Source organism: Armigeres subalbatus, chromosome 3, assembly GCF_024139115.2.
Source record: "Armigeres subalbatus isolate Guangzhou_Male chromosome 3, GZ_Asu_2, whole genome shotgun sequence".
Classification (NCBI taxonomy): domain Eukaryota; kingdom Metazoa; phylum Arthropoda; class Insecta; order Diptera; family Culicidae; genus Armigeres; species Armigeres subalbatus.
This window is the reverse complement of record NC_085141.1, coordinates 199,632,185-199,654,305: the sequence shown is the minus strand read 5'-3', so window position 1 is coordinate 199,654,305 and position 22,121 is coordinate 199,632,185. Positions and strand designations below refer to the sequence as shown.

General features: G+C 44.6%; 1 protein-coding gene across 4 annotated transcripts in view; it reads left to right on the top strand.

The window, feature by feature from the left end:
- The window catches only part of LOC134225992 (unconventional myosin-XVIIIa), a 543,965-nt gene that overhangs the window by 338,261 nt on the left and 183,583 nt on the right, over nt 1-22,121 (top strand). The window lies entirely within an intron of this gene.

Here is a 22,121-nt window from a genome sequence, read left to right as displayed (position 1 = left end):
GCATTTCAAGTAGTGCGGTTGCATTTAACATCAAAGGGAACCTGAACCAAGTCTGATTTGTTTATTATTTTTGTAATTTTTTTTTTCAGCAGTGAACACGCATGTTGGCAAAAAGAAGCGACGAAATTGGTGCCGTATATCTTTGTTTCGCGATGAGATGAATATATGTTCAGTGAGATGGAAAACGAAACACTTCCCCCATACATTCGCCAATAAATTACGACGTGATATCATATAAAATAAAAATAAGATGATTGGACTTTGACATCAAGATACTTTTTATTATGTCAATAATAAATTCAGAAATTCAAAATTATGTCAATAAGCTTGCAATCTGAATAGGCTCAAAATCGTAAGCAGAAAAAATCAAAGATATGGTACATAACAGCGCAACGCAGCGTCACCTCAAGTTCTTGAGGATGCGCAGAACTTTCTGCTGCGCGCTGCATGTCTTTAAAAATAACCTGTATGGGAACACAATACATTAGTATTGTGTGAAAATTGCGAAAAGTTACGGATCGTTTTTATTTTTTCGTGATTGTCTTCTCTCATCAACAGATGAAAGGCATGCGAATTCAAATGAAGAAATTTTCTTTCTCTGTGTTTTTTACATCTTTAAAGCGTGTACGTTATTTGTTCGAACCAACAAAAAATCAAAAGAAACATCTTTCAAATGCATTGCAGATTATAATGTGATTATTCGGAAAAAGTTGTGATTATTAAATAATCAAATCGTTTTGGATTTATATGTTTTTGTGGAAAAAGCATAAAATACTGTTGCTGTGTTGATGGACCATATATAGTTCAAATAGTTACAAAAATACCTAGTCGACGACATGGAATACACAAATGTGAATGCTACATCAGCTATGAATAAAGAAAATTCTCATCAAGATCCATTGAACCATTTTAACTCGCAAAATAAAAATCGGAGTAAGTCAAAAACTAACGAAATGATGAGAGGAAAACGAAAGCCAACATCACTGCAGTCAAATATGTTCGCGGAAAAATCTGTTGGATTGCAAATGAATACGCTAGTAAATGAAGATAAAGCCAACACGGAAACTATACCAGCGATCAGGAAGATATCACGTCTTAGTGGAACTATCGCTAAATTTGAACAAAATGTAGATGGTCCAAAAACAACTTGGAAAAGTTTCATAAGGCCGCAACGTAAAGAATGGACAAATAATGCACAAGATAAAGCGATTGCTACTAAAGCTGATGATTCTACTTGCAACGAAGTTGAATTTAAGAATCAAAATAAAAATTTAATTTGTGGAACGGCATTTGTGAAATCAACTTCTAAAACAACAATTAATAAAACTTCGAAATTAACAACAAAGCTATTAAAATTTGGAGAAAAAAGTATCATGAAAGGCACGAAGAAAGTTAAAAGTGAAGAAGTTCCGTTTGATCAAAACTGTCAACAGCAATCAGAAGTGAACATGACTAATAATAAGTCACAGACTAAATTATCTGTAGCTGCAGTAATCCATAATAATAACAATGAAATATCTTCAAATATTCCATTTATTCCCGCTGATCAAAATATGGCTTTAGTTTGCTCCACAGCAAGTAAAATAGATGCTACAGCTGTAATATTGACAAACATTTCTTCTTCGAAATATGGCATGCTAATTGATGTTATATGTCCGTTTTCATATCATGAAATACGATTATCATTGTTTAACGAATATAATCATCTATCAGGCCGAAAAAATTACCCACCGTGCACTATGCGTTCTGATTATCTGAGTAAAAGGATAAAATGTTTTCTTGAAAAAAATGATTATGTGAAGCAGAAGCAGACAAAAACGTACGAATTAAAAAAAAAGCCCCTTGTTCGTAGTCACGTTCCAGTCTTGGATGATCCGAAAACTTCTTTCAGTTTTGATGGACCATTTCTGAAAAATGCTGTTTTCACCTATTCGCATCCGTATCAGAAGCATGGAATAAACGTTGTATATCTTCATGTTGAGGAAAACAGAAAGGTATTTTTCTTATTTTACACACCTGTTATCAATTATAGACGAAGGTCCTATTTGTGTTACATTTTTATTTGCTTCAAAAATTTATTAAAATCAAAAGAAATAAAATAAAAATAAAACATACACATTTGTTTATGAGCATACGAGAATAGTTCATATTAATTACTATTCGTTATACATATTGAAAAAACTCAAATTGATCCTCCAGCGGTGATGGTGCCTTTCTCGAAACAATAGTTTGATTTCACCTCGGTCTCCAGTAGCCTTTCGAGCAAAGGCGTAGGATTGCCGGAGATGGTGAGTTCGATTCGATCTAGGATGCTTTCGGGTTGGAAATATTCTCGATTCCCTAGGCATAGTGTATCCATTGTACTTGCCACCTACTGCCACATACTCATGCAATGGCGGGCATAGAAATGTTTTCAAATAATCACTGAGGAAGTCCTAATAGAAACTAAGTTATAAAGCAGGCCAAATTTTAGTTGGAATGTAGAGCCACTGAAGAAAAAGATGAAGAAGTAATGCATACCAAAAATAATTGCCTATCTTACGGCGTATACAAACAGTTCATAACAAATCATGCACGCTTGGTGAATATTATTCAAATACATTTTTTCAGTTTTCCACTCATCTTAAATGTTTATCGCATATTAATTATCATGTGATTTTTCATTGATTTATTTTGAAACATGTTGCTAAGGTTTTGGTAGTAAATTGAAGTCACACGATCAAAAAAACGAGTGAAAAAAATAGTATAAAAACAGAATGCTGTGTACTATGGGTTGCGCCATGGCTTGACAGAATAAAAGTTCACTGTAAAACCATTTTCGTTCGATCTATAATTTTCTTCATAACTTTTGAAAGCAACACATGGTCGGCTCTTATCAAATTCGCTATTCAATTACTACAATAAAGTCGAATACTAATCTACAATACTGAGATCCATTAATAGATTTCCATCTATTATTTTTGTGCAGCGCACATAGATTTTTGCAATCAAGCTTTGCACATATACTGTATTAGTCTTGTACATAAAAAAGAAGATTTCAGAAACTCTTTAATTATATCTAATTATAGATAATATAAGTGCATGGCAAATATTTATTATGAACGAATTTATTATGAACGTATACATTTTATGCATAGCGACTAATAAAACCCAAATTAATCCACCTAGCGGTGACGATGCCTTTCTGGATTCAATCGTTTGGATTCGGCTTAGTGTGATACACATCATAAATAATTGCCTACATTACGGCTCTTGCAAACGCTGTATAGCGAATCAACCAACCAACTGTATATGGTTCAACACACAATTTTCTTCGTAACTTTTGAACGTAATGATCGGTCGTGATTATATCGAATGCGAGAGAATCGATTAAAAATTATACGAAAGAGTGGCTGATGTTCTTCGGTTTTCGTGTGCACACACACACGCACGCACACACACATACGCACGAACACACACACACACACACACATCGCTCTGTCCATAATGAGGTATGGGTAGACCTGTGCGCCGAAGTATTTTTGAACGGCGGCGGCGTTAGGCCATTTTTACACCGGCGTCGGCGGCGTCACGCCGTAAGCAATGTTCGGCGGCGGCGTGGATCGGTGTGAATAATTTTATGCTGAGAAAAAAAAATCACGCATCAAGGCCAATCATGCTTTTATTGAATTTTAGGGTTTTTGTACAATTGCTAGCTACAGACAGATTGATAGGGTGAACATTAGGGCAGTTCACATTTCAAAAATGTTCGAAAATTCCAGCTCCCATATGTCTATTAGCATCATTTTGATAATATAGGAGTCCTGGAAAAATTTCAGGCAATTCGGTGGCCATTTAGGGGTGGCGCGAAGTCATTTTATGTTTATATGGAAATTTGTATGGGAAAAACTTAAAATTTATTCAAATCGCCCTACAACTCTTAAATCGTGATGAATTCAAATAAACATCCCCAACCTCCATTTTTGGAATCTATTTGAGCTCAACCAGTGGGTAACTCATTAATTTTGATTTATATTTCCACTGCTACGTTGAGGCTAATTGCACCATTTTAGCCATTTATCCCATATTCACACTGTCAATAGAACCGTTAAATCTACTCATAACTAATATGTTATCTGGAGGTCTCATTCATATAGATTCCAAAAAGAGAGGTTGGGGATGTTTATTTGAATTCATCACGATTTGACAGCTGTAGGGAGACTTGAATAAATTTTACGTTTTTCCCATACAAATTTTCATATAAACATAAATTGATTTCGCGCCACCCCTAAATGGCCACTGAATTGCCTGAAATTTTGCCAGGACTCCTATATTATCAAAATGATGCTATTAGACATATGGGAGTAAGAATTTTCAAACATTTTTGAAATTTGAACTGCCCTAGTGAACATGCTTATAGCTATAGCTTGTATCTCCACAGCAAAAGTTTCCATTACATCTTTCACTAGGATATTGTCGCATCACAGCACATAAGTTCACTGGAAAGTACTTCAGATATAAATCCAGAAATTCGTTTGGAAATTCCTCAATAAATTCGAAAAAGGAATTCGGAAAACTAATTTAGAATTCATTCCTAATAATTTAGAATTTCCCTATGAATTCTTTCAGAACTTTCTCCAAGAATTCCCTTGAAAATTTATTTGGGTATTGCTTCGGAAATTATTTCCAAAAGTTCCTTCAGGAATTTCCTTGGAAATTACTTAAGGGATTGCTTCGGAAATTCCTTTACGGAGTCTTTTAAGAATTTCTTCGGAAATTCATTCGAAAACTTTTTTAGCAATTCCTTTGGAAATACCTTTAAGAATTCTTTAGAAAAAACCCATGGGAAATCCGTAACGAATTTCCATCGGAATACCTACGGACACTGTTTTAGGAATACATCCGGAAATCTCTTTAGGAGAAATCCTTCGGAATTTGATTTAGTTTTTTTAATTCCTTCAAGAATTTCTTTTAGGAATTTCTAATAGAAACTCTTCCAGTAATTCCTTAAAGAATTTCTTCGGAAACTCTAAAAAGATATTTTTGGTATTCTTTCGAAACTTCCATCTGGAATTTATTTAGAACTTTCTCCAGGAATTCTTTCTGAATTTCCTATGGGACTTCCTTCGGACATTCCTCCGTAAATTCTTTTAGCAACTCTTCCAGAAATCCATGTAGAACTTTGAAAATTTCTTTTAAAATTAAGAATTATTTCGGGAATATCTTTAGAAATTCTTCTGGGAAATCTTCGGAAATTTCGTTTGTAAATTCCTTTAATTTTTTGAACCGTTGTTTAAGTGTTTTTTTTAAATTGTAAATAAGTTTAACACTCAAATACCTTTGGAAATTTCTTAAAAAATTCCTCCAAATTAGAATTCTTTCTGGAATTATTCCTGTATGAATTTTGTATGGTTTATTGAAGGAATTTCCTAAGGACCTCCTCGAGGAATTTCTGAAAAAAATTACCTCCTGGAGGAATTTCCGACTCAATTCTTGAAGAAATAACCGAAGAGTACCTGAACAGATTTTCCAACAGAATTTTTAAATCAATTTCAAAGAGATGAACCAGTCGAGGGCTGAAAACCTCTATAATAAATTTTGGTTGACTATTATCGGCTCTTTCAGTCTTATAAAGCAGCTAAAACGTTGTTGCGTCTATCTTCCGACATTTTGGTGTATATTTCACTTTATTCAGCGATTGCTACGTTTTGTTGTGTATGTGTGTGTCCTGTATGACAATAGAGCTAATAAACTATAGAGGTAAACTGTCGCTGTCGTCACTGGTGAAACATCTTTTGCTGGCGGGGATAGGGTGCTAAATGTCAACAAAGGAAAAATCAGCACGTTTTGACAGATATGTACCCAACATGTTTGGGAACGAGAAAGGGAACCTCAGCGACAACCGTCCTCTATAGTTTACTACCCCTATTTGTATGACATAACGTTATCAATTATCAATGGCGTTCCACTAGGGTTCACACGTCTCATTTTATTTGCACTTCACTGAGGCTTCTGTGGCGCACTAGTGATGTCGTATCTATCTGTTTAATTGACAACGTTATGTCATACAGGACACACACATATACAACAAAAAGTTGCCTCTAAATCCCTGAAGAAGGTGAAATATACACCGAAACGTCGGAATATAGACGCAACAACGTTTTAACTGCTTTATAAGACTGAAGGAGCCGATAATAGTCAAATAAAATTGAGCAGTCGAAAGTATCACATCAACTCAATAATAAAGAATAAAAAAAATTAAATAAATTTTTGAAGGAATATCTGAGAGAGTTTTGAAAATAATTTACGAAGAAATGTTTAATGGATTTTCCAAACAAATAGCTATTGGTAATTACACAGAAATTCCTATATTTCTCCAGCAATTTCTTCGAAAGTCCGGACAGTAGTAAAACAAACTCAGTTTTGGTTCTAGAATCAAGACTACATGCCAAGAAAAACTTCTCAAGAATTCTTTGGGAATTTACTGCACGAGTGCCTTCAAAAATTTCTACAGATTTTTTTTTCATAAATACCTTAAATAATTCCCTAGGAAAAATATTCAGGAATTAATTCGGTAAGTCATCAAGAAACTCATTCTAAGATACCTCAAAAAAGTCCGTCAGGAATTCGATCGAGAATTTCTTCAGGAAGTCCTTTAAAAAATCTCCACAAATGAAACCAGGCTTTTTTTTAAATTCCCCTCAGGAATTGCTTCGGAACTTCTGAGGACCTGAAGAATTTTTTAAGGAATTCTTCTGGAAATTCCTTCAAAAATTCTTAAGTATAAGATTCATTCTGACCATTCCATCAGGAATTGCCAGAAATTCTTTTTTGTAATACTTTTAATAATTTCTACTCATGTAAATGGGTACACTTCCCCACAGTTGTAATGGATTCGACGTGCCCCTCAAAGAAGCCATCCCTCGGAAAGCTCAAAAAGGATTGCGAATCTATTTATTAGTCTGTTTGATTACATTGCTGAAAGGAGATTCTCTCTATCCCGCGGGCTTCGCATAAGTGTCTCTGCTTACGGGTCCGCCACCTCCGTTTTTGGCCCTTCACACAGAAGTGCATTGAAAGCAGAATGGTAATTAAATTCGATTATATTATTGGGTGGAGCAACAACATACAAAAATGTCTACAAAATTCCTTCAGAAATTATTTTAACAATTCCACTGGAAATTTTCCAGGTATTCCATAAGACATCTAGTAATTCCTTCGGAATTTCCTACGCCATTTCCTTCCAAAACTCTAGGACGAATTTTCAGATATCTCCGTATTAATTCCTAGAACAATTTCCAAAGGACCTCTTAAAGGAATTACCGACATTCTTAAATTTCTTGAAGAATTGCTTTGGACATTTCTCCAAGAATTCCTTCAGAATTTTCTCCAGAGATTCCTTCAGAAAATCCTCCAGAAATTACAACAGAGATAAATCCAGAAATTCCTCAAGGCGCTAAGAATTTTCTTCAGATATACCTTCAGAACCTTCTCCAGGACTTCCTGGAACTTATTTCAAGAAAACCAAGAAATTTCTTTGGGAATTGTTTATCGAAATAAATCGAAACAATTTTTTTTCTTTCAAAACAGTTCTAGCAATTACAAGAAAGAGTGAAGGAAATGTTTAATTTGGTGGGTACGTGTCTCATCGTGCTCCAGCTCCAGAAGCCAAAAGATCAGTTTTGCATTCGGATATCATGAGGCTAACACAATGATGGGAATTCAAATCCAACATTTATTATGGTGTTGATTTGTAGCCGCGTTTGTAAGCACTGGGCCAATTAGGATATGTAACATCCAAACCTTTAAAAACATGATGAACCACCCAATGCGACCAGAATGAGGTTATTCCACATGACGTTACATATGGGATTAGCAGTTCATCGTCACGCTCATTGATTGTAGATCTGTAGCCAAGAAGTTACTAGATGACCTAACATTTAACACGCCAAAGCGGGTTAAACTTACAGGGATAAATCTTCTAAAGGTATAATAGCTATTTAATTAATGCTTGATAGGTTGTCTTGGCTCGGCAGATGCGAACACACTGCATAATGTGATTTTTGTGTTGGCCATCGGCGTGAAATACGAAATTCGGCGGCGTGTAGCCAACCGGCGTATGGCGCGCCGCCGACACCTTGACCGGCGTCGGCGTACGTCAATAAGTGTTGGCGGCGGCGGCGTGGCGCGGCGGCGCACAGGTCTAGTATGGGGGGTCAGCTTGGGGCACGGCCCTGCGTATTAACTGCTAAAGAACGAAGTATGAAAGTACGTTTAGGCTCATGTGCCTAAGAGTTGCGAGCGCGTACCGTACCGTGTCGCACGATGCACTTTGCGTCATCACCGGTATGATTCCTATTGACATCGTTATCGGTGAAGACATAGAGTGCTTCGAAATGCGCGGCACGAGAGGCATCCGTAGGATTGTCAGGTTGGCCTCAATTCGTTTGGTTGAATTATTCTCTAAAAAAGAACTCGTTTAGCCGAATAGGTCATTTGGCAGAAAATGTCGTTTGGCCGAAATGCTTGTTTTCCAAAAAAAAATTTTTTGGGCCAAATCGGTCTTTTTGTTAAAAGACAATTTCAATCAAATAGCATTTTCGGCCAAAAGATCTATTGCGTTAAACGGCTTTTCCGGCCGAACGGCATTTTCAGCCAAATGACCTGGACTGGAACTGGATTTAGGCCAGATGACTTTCGACTTTATGCGTTATTTGGTCAAATGGAATTCGAATAAATGGCTTTTCGCCGTGTGACTTTCGGCGAAGGCCAAAATACCGAGAAATGTTTTGCCGAACAAACTATTGGGCCGAAACCCATATGGCCCAAAAAGTCATTTAGTCGAAATGGACATACTGCCGAATTTACATACGGTCAAACTGGTCATTTGGTCAAAAAAGTCGTTTGGCCAAATAGGCTAAATATACATTTGACCGAAAATACCATTTGCCGAAATGGTGCTTTGCCCGAAAAGGTAATTTTTCCGCAAGGGTCGTTTGGCAGAAGCCTTGACATTTTCTGCCAAATAATCATTTCTTTCAAACGACCATTTCGGCCAATCTGTATATTTGTCCTGATGATTCGGCCAAACCATATGTAAGAGTAAACGGCTCATCGACCAAATTATCAGTTTGGTCGTATATTACTGTGGCCAAATGCAATTTTTGGCAAACCGTTTCGATGAATAACTATTTCATCCAAACGTTAATTTCAGCCACATGGAATACGGCTAAATGACTTTCAGCTTAACGTGTAATTCGGCCAAATATTTTTCTGCCGACTGATTTTCGGCCAAACGAATTCTCTTTTTTAATAATTTCCCATAGAATTTTTAATGAATAATAAAAAGAATTTCCCGTAGAAATCTTTTTTTTGTTTAATTCCGAATAATTTTCCGTAAGTATGCCGAACAGTTTTTAGTGTGGAAGCCAATGAAGATATATCAGCTTCCACACTGATATTCTTCCCTCCCCCTTCATACGGGAGTTTGGCAGAAGGAAGGTCGTGCGATATCTGCCATCACAAATATTGCCCTCCGTTCGATTTCGAATCGACTTCTATAAAAATATTCTTCATGCCTGCCGTATCCTAGCGCAACTATCAATTCTATACTTTCGCCTCTAATTCTATTATGAACATGTTCGTCTAGGTTTGGAAGATGATATTAGCATTTCCATATCATTATTCAAGACAGTTTTTCGTGAATCTTCCGCGGATATTCCGAAGCATTTTCAGTGTAAACTTTGAAAAACATTCAACAGAAACTTATCAGGAATTTTCCATGAATATTCCAAACATTTTCCTGTACAGATTTGGAACAATATGCCGTAATAAATATTAACAGCTTCTCATGTAATTTTCAAAGAATTATCCGCTGAAATTTCAAACAACTTTGTGATTTCCATACAGCTTCTCTTGGAAATTCTAACGGATTCTCGAAACTTCAAAGTAGTTCTCGTGGGAAATCCTAAAATAATTACCAAAGGAGTTTTTGAAAAAAAAACTTGGAAAATTGTCTGGAGAAGTTCATCAGTTTCTTCCAGCGGAATTCAAATGATTTTCCCGTTAGGCTCTGGATGCAATGTAACGGAAAGCATCGGTAATGGCAGGATTAGACTTCTGTAAAATCCTGCCGTTACTGTCGCCACTCCGTTCCACATTGCGTTCGTGCCTTTAATGTCTTGAAAAAAAAAAACCCAAAAAAATGCTGATTTTTTTTTCAATCAACTACATAAAAAATTTACCACACCGCCATCAAAATTAAGACAAACGCCGCCGCCGACGATTGTTGGACCGGCGCACACCTCTACCTCTGAACGCTCCATCAAACTCTTGGGGGTAATGATCGACGATAAGCTCACCTTTGGTAGCCACGTCAATTACGCCTTCAAGCGTGCCTCCACAGCTATAGGGGCATTGTCCCGGATGATGTCCATTAGCTCTGCGGTACATGCCAGCAAGCGCAATAGGTTCATGTGCCTAAGAGTTGCGAGTGCGTACCGTACCGTGTCGCACGATGCACTTTGCGTCATCACGAAGATGGACAGTGATGGCGAATTGGCCCTATCGCAGAGAGGTCATTTTGTGGTACATGCCCTGTGAGCATATATGAGCCCTGTGAGCATATATGAGCAACCCGAAGTTTGCTTCAAGTGCCTGGAACCGGGGCACAAGCAATGGGACTGCAAAGGCCCTGGCAGAAGCAAGCTCTGTCGACGCTGCGGATTGGAGGGACATAAGGCACAATGCTGCACGAACCCTCCCAACTGTTTGATCTGTTCAGCAAAGCTGCGAACAGCAAGCACCCCATGGGGGGTTCGAAGTGCCCGGCGTTTAAGCGTGCTTTAAAATCACAGTGCAGGTAACGCAGCTAAACCTGAACCACTGTGATGCAGCCCAGCAACTGCTGTGTCAGACAGTTGCTGAATGGGGACGGATATCGCCATCATAGCAGATCCTTACCGGGTACCCGCCAGGAACGGTAATTGGGTCACCGATGGGTCTAAAATGGCGGTGATATGGACAACGGGGAAATACCCAGTCCAAGAGTTGGTGTCTTCGACACACGAGGGCTTCGTCATTGCCAAAATCAACGGGGTCTTCTTCTGCAGCTGCTATGCGCCTCCTCGATGGTCGATCGAGCAGTTCGGTCGAATGCTAGATTGTTTGACGGCTAATTTGATGGGGCGTAGGCCGGTGGTGATACCGGGGGACTTCAACGTTTGGGCCGTGGAATGGGGGCCATGTTGGATGTAGACTTGGCTAATGTCGGTACCAAAAGTACCTACAGCTGGAACGGGGCCGAGTCGATTATCGACGTTACGTTCTGGAGACCTGGCCAAACGAGTAGTTCGAACTGGAGGGTAGATGATGGCTACACTCACAGCGACCACCTGGCGGTTCGCTACAGTATCGACTATACGACCAGCATTCAGCGGACGGAAGAAGAGGCGAGGCCTAGCCCTCGTATGTGGAAGACATCATACTTCGACGACGAGGTGTTTAAAGAAGCGCTCCGCCGCGAGCACAATACTCTCGAGCGGCGAGCAGCTGGTAACAGTACTCTCGCGTGCATGCGATGCCACCATGCCTAGAAAAGTCCACCCTAGGAATGGGAGGCCACCGGCTTACTGGTGGACTCAAGCAATTGCGAACCTGCGCCGCGCCTGCCTACGGGCAAGGAGGCGGATGCAGCGAGCACGCACAGAAGAGGAGCGTGTTGAACGACGTTCGTGGCTGCTAGAGCTGCTCTGAAGACTGAGATTAGATCAAGCAAAAAAGCCTGCTTCGAGGGCCTGTGTCAAAGTGCCAACGCGCCACCATGGGGTGACCCCTATAAGGTCGTAATGACCAAGACACGTGGGGCGATGGCCCCTACAGAGCGGTCTTCAGAGGTGCTAGAGAGGATCATCGAGGGGCTCTTCCCACGTCATGACCCATGTCCCTGGCCTCACTTTGTGGAGCTGCCAGTGGCCAGGGTGGCTGACGAGGGAAGAGTAACTGTGACGGAACTTGTGTGGATTGCACAGACCCTTAGTGTAGGTTAGGCGCCAGGACCGGATGGTATTCCGAACCTGGCCACCAAAGCGACCATTGCTGAGGCTCCCGAGATGTTCAGATCTGTCATGCAGAGATGCCTGGACGAGGGAGTCTTCCCTGAAGCATGGAAAATCTTGGTCTTATTGCCAAAGGCGGGAAAACCATAGAGGGATCCGTCGGCATATAGACCAATATGCCTGCTTGATACGGCGGGGAAGGTGCTCGAGAAGATCATCCTCAACAGGTTGTTGATACGCACGGAGGGTGCGGATGGTCTATCGAGTAACCAGTTTGGCTTCCGAAAGGGTAAGTCGACCGTAGACGCTATCTTGTCGGTTACCAAATCCGCGGAGATAGCTATCCAGCGTAAGAGGAGGGGAGTTCGCTATCGGCAGTAGTGACTCTCGACGTGAGGAATGCTTTCAATAGTGTCAGTTGGGCAGCTATTGCAGATGCGCTCCTGCGTCTTGGAATTCCCGAGTACCTGTACAAGATTCTCGGAAGCTACTTCCAGAATCGAGTACTGGTATACGACACGGAGGCGGGTCGGAAGTGCGTTGACATAACCTCAGGGGTTCCGCAAGGTTCCATACTGGGTCCGGTATTATGGAACGTCATGTACGACGGTGTTTTGAGGTTGAAGTTCCCGGTGGGCGTGGTAATCGTTGGCTTCGCTGACGATATTACGCTGTAGGTCTACGGCGAATCGATCGAAGAGGTGGAATTGACTGCAGCCCACTCGATCGCAATTGTGGAGGAGTGGATGAGTTTCATGAAGTTAGAACTGGCTCATCACAAGACTGAGGTGGTTGTTGTTAACAACCGAAAGTCGGAGCAACAAGCGGTGATAAGGGCAGGCAACTGCGCGGTAACCTCTGAACGCTCCATCAAACTCTTGGAGGTAATGATCGACGATAAGCTCACGGTAGCCACGTCAATTACGCCTGCAAGCGTGCCTCCACAGCTATAGTGGCATTGTCCCGGATGATGTCCAATAGCTCTGCGGTTTATGCCAGCAAGCGCAAGCTTCTGGCTAGCGTCGCTCTGTCCATACTGAGGTATGGGGGCCCTGCGGCCCTGCGTATTAATTGCTACAGAACGAAGTTAGAAAGTACGTATAGGCTCATGTGCCTAAGAGTTGCGAGCGCGTACCGTACCGTGTCGCACGATGCACTTTGCGTCATCACCGGTATGATGCCTATTGACATAAAAAAAACACACACACACGATGCACTTTGCGTCATCACTGGTATGATGCCTATTGACATCGAAAAAAAACACACACACACACACCCGGCAGGGACGCAGGTAGCATTAGCACTCCGTGGGGGGTTCGAGAGTTCGGAGTCGGCTTCATGGGTCATACCGGTGGTCATGCCCTGTGGTCGAACTCGATCCTTTTATCGAACCAGTGGTCGCGCGATGGTATCGTCGCTTTCGCGGCGTCGGTCAACCGGGCGGGTTCCGAGCCCGAGGACGGAAAGGTGTCTTCGTTAAGGCTGGGGCAGGCGTAGGCACCGCGTCGGCAAGTCCCTCTATGTGTTGGCGAATAGACCCTATCGCAGAGAGGTCAATTTGGGGTACACGCGGCATCATCATTCTTGATACCAGTCGTGCAAAGGGAAGCAGGCCTGAAGTCGACCCTTCACACCTTCCGATGACATAGGGCGTGGTAAGGCCGCCTGGAAAGCCGACAATGCGCTGGCACGATACCATGATGTTCTTCTAAAAAAGCAAATCACGATGTTCGATGCTGAAAGAATAGGCAACTAACCTCGAGGGTGCGTTGTGCACTGGCCCCTCTTTGAAGCATTACTTTCTGGTTGTACCGAAGGGACGATGGGCTTGGCGGCAATGGAAACGGTTTTTTTTTCCTGGTACGCTCGCGGGCTCCTCTGGTGCCACGTAGGTCAAAACACTCCTCGTCTTCCCTGATGACCAGCCCGACTGGCATCATACTCGCTATCACGCAGGATGCGTCGTGCGATACCGTGCGGTAGGCCGATATCACCCTGAGACACATCAAGCGGTAGGTGCTCTCCAGTTTCCGCAGGTAACTGGTTACCCCCAGTGCTTTTGCCCAGGACGGGCCGCCGTACCTAAGAATAGATGCGGCAACGCCTGCCAGTAGCCTACGTCTACTGGCGCACATCTTGGAGCTGTTGGACATCATCCTCGATAATGCCGCCACAGCAGTCGAAGCCTTCTTGCACGCATATTCGACATGGCTACCGAAGGTAAGCTTGTCGTCTATGATGACCCCAAGAATCTTCAGACTCCGCTTTGAAGTGATCCGGTACAGTCCCACCGGCAGGCTAAGCCGGTGTAACGAGAGCGCGATGGCATCCCAGCTTGCGCTGTTGAATGCGTTCTTCACGTCCAGTGTCACCAACGCACAGTATCGAATTCCTCGCCTTTTCCGTTGGATCGCTACCTCTGCAGTCTTGAGGACTGAATTGATAGCGTCCACCGTGGACTTACCCTTCCGAAAACCAAACTGGTCACTCGACAGGCCATCCGTACCCTCTGCGTACGGGGTGAGCCTTTTGAGGATGATCCTCTCGAGCAGTTTACCCGTCGTGTCGATCAGGCAAATTGGTCTGTACGCCGATGGGTCACCCGGAGGCTTCCCGGCCTTCGGCAGAAGTACCAACTTCTGCCTTTTCCATCTCTCAGGGAAACAACACTCATCCAGGCATCTCTGCATAGCTAGCCTGAACATGTTCGGGTTCGCTATGATCGCTGCCTTGAGTGCACTGTTTGGAACTCCATCGGGGCCTGGAGCTTTGTTCATCGCAAGGGTGTTAGCCACTGCGAGCAACTCTTCGTTCGTCACCGGAGCCACCATTTCGGCCAGACTCCCAGCGCCTTGCAGCGCAGGAGGAGGCCAGGGACTTGTGGCTCGGGACCGGAAGAGTACTTCGATAATCCTCGCCAACCGGTCCGGTGACCGTTCGGGGGGTGAAGAGCCCCCTTTGGTCTTGGCCATCACGATCCTATAGGCGTCACCCCACGGATTCGCATCGGCACCCTCGCACAGGTTGTCGAAGCACGCTCTCTTGCTGCTCTTGATGGCCTTGTTAAGGGCCAGTCTCGCAGCTTGAAACACTTCCCGGCGGACCGTTCTTTCCTCCTCGGTGCGGGCTCGTTGCGTCCTACGTCTAGCCTTGAGGCAGGCTGATCGTAGGGCTGCAATTTCGGCACTCCACCAGTATACCGGGCGTCTGCCATTTCTTGGCAGGGCTTTCCTCGGCATAGTAGCGTCGCACGCGCGTGATAGGACAGCTATCAGCGCATCCCCGCTTAGACTGTCGGTGTTGGCCTCCAGTCCCGCGGTGAAAACTTCGCTGTCGAAGTGATTGGTCTTCCACCCACGGACCTGACAGGGATCACCCGTCCTCGGACGCTGCACACCATAGTTGATCTTGAAGCGAATTGCTAGGTGATCACTATGGGTGTAGCCCTCGTCTACCCTCCAGTCCAGGTCCGAGACCAGACTGGGGCTGACAAACGTTACATCTATCCATGACTCGGCCCCATTCCTACGGAATGTGCTACTGGCTCCGTCATTGACAAGCACTGCGTCGAGTTTTGCAAGTGCCTCGAGTAACGCTTGTCCCCTCTGATTGGTGCAGCGGCTGCCCCATTCCACTGCCCAAGCATTAAAGTCTACCGCTATAACGAACGGGCTCCGACCTACTAGGTCGGCCGATAGCCTGTCGATCATCTGGTTGAACTGTTCCATTGGCCACCTTGGTGGGGCGTAGCAGCTACAATAGAACACCCCATTGATCTTGGCTATCGCGACACCCTCCGCGGAGGAGTGTTCAACCTCTTGAACGGGGTACCTTCCCGTTGTGCAGATTGCCGCCGACCTAGACCCGTCCGCCACCCAATTGCCATTGTCGGCAGGGACGTTGTACGGGTCGGACAGGAGGGCGACATCGATCCTCGACTCCGAGACCGCATGCCACAGCAGTTGCTGGGCAGGTGCACAGTGATTCAGATTCAGCTGTGTTACTTGCACGGCTTTTTCCGATTGGCTTCTCCGAAGGGACACGCAGGCCCGCCCATAGCATGGTTTCGGGCCTGCTTCTTACTGGCGCAGATAAGGCACCTAGGTGCCTTGTCGCATTCCTGCGCCTTGTGTCCCTCCTCGCCGCAGCGACGATACACCTTGCTTCGGTCTGGGCCCTTGCAGTCATAAGACTTGTGCCCGGACTCAAGGCACCGGTAGCACCTGTCCACTGAAGGTGGCTGGAGCACGCTTACTGGGCATACTGACCAGCCGATCTTCAGCTTCCCTTTCTCAATAACCTTTTTGGCGTCAGCCACCGGTAGTCTGAGATAGGCTACCTGCGTACCAAAGAATCCCCCTCTTAGACGTACAGAGGACCGCTCAACCTCTGTGCCGCACTGCTCTTTGACGTCTTCCGCGGTCGTGATCTCATCCAGCTGCTTACACTGGAGGGTCACTTCCGCACCCAACGACCTGATCTGAGCGCCGTCACCCAAGACCTCCTGGGCAAGCTTTTTGTAAGCCACCCCGCTGGATTGCGCGCCACGCTTCAGTACCAAGATCATTTCACCGTTCTTGGTACGTCTAACGCTGCGCACATCCTGGCCCAGGGCCGATAGGCTATCGGCCGCTCGAAGCGATTTCAGGACATCGGCGTATTTGTCCTTGTCGGTTTTCACCAACAAGGGCTCGCCTCTGTCTCTCACCTTCTTCGTAGGTCGAGGGGTGTTTGACTTCCGCACCCTACTGACCAGTTGCCAAGGATTCGCATCCCCTTCGGCGGGTACCGATGGCTGGCTGGGGCCAGCTTGTGGCTCAGCAACTTGTGCCTGTCTAGTGCCTTTTGCCTTCTTGGGCACACGCCCTTCAGGCTCCGGTGCACCATCCAGGCGACGCTTCGCCTTAATGGTAGCGCGTTTGGGTCGCTTCGAACTTGGTGTTTTCTTGCCCTCACTGGCCGTAAGGGCGATCGCCTCTTTCACCGCAGTAACACCGCTAGGGGAGGAGAGGGCCTTGGTCTGCGTACCTTTGGCTACCTTCTCTGCTGCCGCTACACGCCTGATATAAGCGTCCTGTTCTTGTCTTGCGACACGAACAGCTTGCCGGAGCACCAACAGGCTCTGCTTAAGCTCCTTGTTGGTGTTCTGCCTGCCGCTTACGAACTCGATGATCTCGTCGAGTTGCTCGGCCACCACCCGTATCCCTGGTAGTGGCTCGTCAGGCGTGCAGGCAGGGCTACTCCCCACCACCACTGGAGACTCTTCGGTACTGCCAATAGCAGCAGCCGTCACTCCACTCGCCCCCTCTTTAATAGGGGACCTCGCTAGACCCCTTTTGGCAAAGGGGTCCATCACCTCCATTTCCAACGATCTTTGTCTTTCAAGGCTCATTGCTATATGGGTCCCCCTTGTGGCTGCCGTCGAATCCTACTGGAGTAGTCGCCTTTAGTGATCCCATGGTTATCTATGCCTGCCTTGCGGCAAGCAGGGAGGCCATGCGAGGGTTGACACTTGCGTGTTCAGAGCCAGATCAGCGCAAGTCAGGAAAGGGCATCTGAGCCTACTCCCACCCAGTAGGCAAAACTGGATGGCAGGATTGGGCAGCGTGCTACAAGGCCCGCCACGGTTTTATGGGACGGAAGACAGCCTAGCCATTAGCCCACTCGCCGTTTCGAGTCGGTGTCACCCGGCCCTACTAAGAGAGTAGAATGTCAGACTGCCAGCCCTCGCTTCACAATATAACAATATCCAAATACAAGACCAAAACACGCAACCAGTATGCCATAATCAGGGTCTTATTGGTATCAACCCTGATGTGCCAGTAGCACTCCCTGGGCTTGTGCTTTTGAAGCGGCACACAGTCGCTTTGATAGAGTCTGATTACGGGCACTTGTGGTTTTTTGGGAGGGATTTTAGCAGAGCCCACTGCTAAATCTCACCACGCCCTAGGCAGTTCTCCCTGACTCACAGACAGCTGGGGAGGGGTCGTCAAGCCCTTGGACATGGTCCCTGCTGCCCCTATGGAAACGGTTTAGCAGGTCGGGGATGTAGTCCTGCCTCCCTCGTTTGCTGTTGGAGGTGTCTGTTGAGCAGATTCCCCTCCATTGCTTAGGAAGAAAAAAAAAGGGGGCAGCAGGGACTTTGTCCAACGGCTTGACGACCCCTCCCCATGGCCACTGCGAGTTAGGGGGCCTGTCTAGGATGTGGTGGGGTTTGGCAGTGGGCTCTGTTGAACCTCTATAAAAAGCTGCATGCAAGAAGCAAAGCTGCACAAAAGCAAAAAGCTGCACAGCGCCCGCGCGCCGCTCAAAGCACACAAGCCCAACAGGAGTGCCACCCGGCACATCAGGATTCATACCAGTATGATCTCGATTATGGTCGATACTGGTCACGGCAAACGACATTGGACGATTCTCGAGTTTTGGATAGGATTAGGCGTGTATGGGCTGACAGTCGAGCTATTCTGTTTCCTGAGTAAAAAAGAGTGACATCTTTTTGAAATGGCAAGCAGGCTAATGGTTCGTCTGCCTCCGTCCCGGTAAACAACCTGGCAGGCTTCCGGTAACGTTCAACACCTGTCACCTATACCGGTGGGTAGTAGGTTCAGATGCACCATTCCTGATTTACGCCGATCCGGCTCTGAACACGGCACCGGCACCGGAATCAACCCTTGTATGGACCTCACTGTTTACAAAGGTACCCATGGGATCAGAAGAGGCGACTATCTACATCAGGTAGAGATAACGGCTCGCAGGGGGGACCATTTTAACATGGAAACAAATTCTACAAACAATGAAGGAGCAGGTGGAGAGAATGTTTTCGCAAAGAGTGGAAAGCTGCAGCGATCTCCAGTGATGTCGTAGGTAGCAGTAGCGAGTACCAGCAGTATGGCTAAGGCTGCTGATAACCAAGCAGGCCAACAGGAGCTAGGATCCGGGAATAGGGTGTCCATTCAAAAATCGGAAAATAGTGCTCCTCAGGAGAAGCTACAACTTGAGAGGCCCAACCAGAAGGAGGTGCGGAAGCGAGTCAACGAGCTTTATGACTTCGTGAAGGACAAGCACAATGTTCACACGAACATCAAGCTTCTAGTGACGAGCATCAAGTCCGCCGCTAAAGCTGCTGAGCACGGACAGAACGCGCTCAAAAGATGAGCGGAAGAAGCTGAAAAGGCACTGAAAGATGCAACGGAGCATACAACAGTCGAGGCACTGCAAAAACCAATGAACCTCCGGAATACTCGCACGGAGAAGCGAAGCAGGAACTTTCCAGGAGAGCAGGAAGTCCTAAAGAAGCAGCGGAACGTGCAGGATTGTGCTAGTGCAGTGGTTCTCAACCTTTTTCTTGAAAGGTACCCCTTCGAACTTTTGCAATAATTGAGGTACTCCCTCTCGAAAGCAGGCTTCCAAGCCTCTTGAAGGAATAATTCCGAAACCTTTGAAAGGAGGTTTCCGAGCCTCTTGAAAGGAGTCTGTGAATATCTTGAAAGTAGGCTGTCACTCCTTTTGATAAAAGCCTTCTAAGTCTCTTGTAGAGAGGCTTTCAAGCCTCTTGAATGGCAGCTTTCGAGTCACTTGAAAGGAGGATTCCTTTGAATCTTAAAAGGACGCTCCTGAGCCTCTTGAAAGTATGCTTTAAGCCTCTTGAAAGAAGAATTCCGAGCATCTTGAAAGGAAGCTTCCGAGCCAGTTGTATGTAGGTTTTCGAGCTTCTTGAAAGGCTTCCGAGCCTTTTGGAAAGAGGCTTACGAGCCTCTCAAAAGAAAGCTTCTGAACCTCTTGACAGTAGACTTTCAGCCTCTTAAAGAGGCTTCAGAGCCTCTTAAAACAAGACTTCCGGGCCTCTTGAAAGGAGGCTTCCAAGCATCTTAAAAGAAGGCTTCCAAGCCTCTTGAAAGCAGGCTCCCAAGCCTCTTGAAAGAAGGCTTCCAAGCCTCATGAAAGAAGGCTTTCAAACCTCTTGAAAAAAGGTTCCGAAACTTTTGAAAGAAGGCTTCTGAATATCTGAAAGGAGGCCTTCGAGCTGCTTGGGAGAAGGCTTCCAACAAGCGTAGAAGGATGCTTGTAATCCTCTTGCAACGAAGCAACCGTGCTCTCCAAATAGCCTTGCGTGCAAAGCGTAGGATTGCCAATCGGGAGATGGCGAGTGCGATTTTCGGTTCGGCCTAGGATGTTTTCTGGTAGGAAACACCAGACTCCCTGGGCATAGTATACCCATTGTACTTGCCACACAGTGTTGGTAAAAACTCAAATTCTCAAATCTCATCGACGATTCAAATCAAGCGCGAGGCAAACCTCACCCGACTCATGGCCTCAGTGTTGAACTTAATCTAGAATTAAAAAAAACACCCTAATAAAGAAATTTAAAAAAAAAACTCGTCTCATGGCCCAGAGAATCGTCCATGATTTGATTCGCAATTTGCATCATTGCGTGATTTTTGCGTGTTCTTCTTCGTTAAATTCATCGGAATAACTGTCTTTACTTAAAAAAATGGATAATAAATCCATACGAAAACATAAAATTCGCTTCGATTCGGTTTTAGAAGCGAAATCATTTTTCGGCGAATTAGCGAAACGATGCGATTCTGCATGAAAAACTCATGCGCGATGCTCTCCATGTAGAATCGCAAGCGAATCAGCTAGCGCATGAGGCTTCGTTGAGTGAGATTTAAGCATGATTCTACCAACACCAATACTGCACAAGATACATACTCATGCAATGGCGGACATTTCAATTAATAACTGAGGAAATGCTAATAGAATACTTAGTTGAAAAGCAGGCCAAGTTCCAGTTGGAATGTAGACCCTTAGAAGTAGAGGTAAGAAGCAACCGAGCTGACCTGAAAAATAAAATCTTTCATGTCTATTAAACAGAGGCTTTCAAACCTTTAGATTCTAAATTTAAGTTCAAGAGCGTACATATTCTCAACATATTAGTCAACATTTCGCTTCGATCAGGTAGATTGCATTGAAGATTTCAAAAATTTTGCGCATTCTACGTTTTGTCTGTCTGACCTTTTGTTCCGCAGCCCTTCATGTACTGTGCTGGTTGTGGAGGGCAGGATTCCATTAACTTTGATTTACTGATTGCCATCCATATTATGAACAAGACAAAATTTTGAAATAAAAAATACACAATTATCAAAACTTTATCGATAACTTTCGATTGAAATTATAGTACGTCCGCCATTACGCATTTTTGCCCGAGGTACCCCCTAGGGCCAGCGAAGGTACCCCCAGGGGTACATGTACCCCAGGTTGAGAACCGCTGTGCTAGTGTACTGAAGGTAGGCATCAAGAACGGTGATTGGCAAACAGTGGAAAGTCAGCGGGAGAAGAGAAAAAAGCAGGAGAAGTAAGACATACGCAGCGATATTACGAAAGGTGAGAGAGGACCCGGTGCTCAAGGACTTGGGTGAAAAAGTGGTGAGGACTAGGCGTACTCAGAAGGGGGAATTTCTGTTCGAGGTGAAGAAGGATCCAACAGTCAAGAGCTCGGCATTCCGGGAGCTCATTGCCATTTCTTTAGGTAGTGAAGGAAACGTAAGAACCTTAACGCAGGAGGCAGTGGTCGAGTGCAGAGACCTGGACGAGATCACTACGGTAGACGAACTGACAGGGCTGGTAGCAATGAATGCCGTTCAAAATAGTGACTTTAGTGAGGGGCCATCCAGAAACCACGTGGTCATATTTTTGAAGATTTTCAACCCCCCCTCCCCCCATGTGGCTTATCGTGGTCATTTGGCAGACCCCCCCCTCCCCCCCCCCCTATGACCACGTGGTTTTTTTCAAGTACAAAAATTTAAGAAAAAAACCTTATGTAACTAAAACATATGGTTAATTCGATCAATTTTGAAGATGGACAATTTCAACTGATTCAAAATCAAGCTAAACCCAGCATGGAAATTATAAATATTCATGAATTCAAAAATTTTGATGTATCCGTGTATCGCTAAGCATCCAAGCAGGTCTATTGAGCCGATGCGATTTCATTTATTACTTTCACAAGCTACAACAGGCCTTCCATGAGTCGATGTTTTAAGATACGATATCGACAGAAGTAAAAAAGCAGCCTGAAAATTTTTA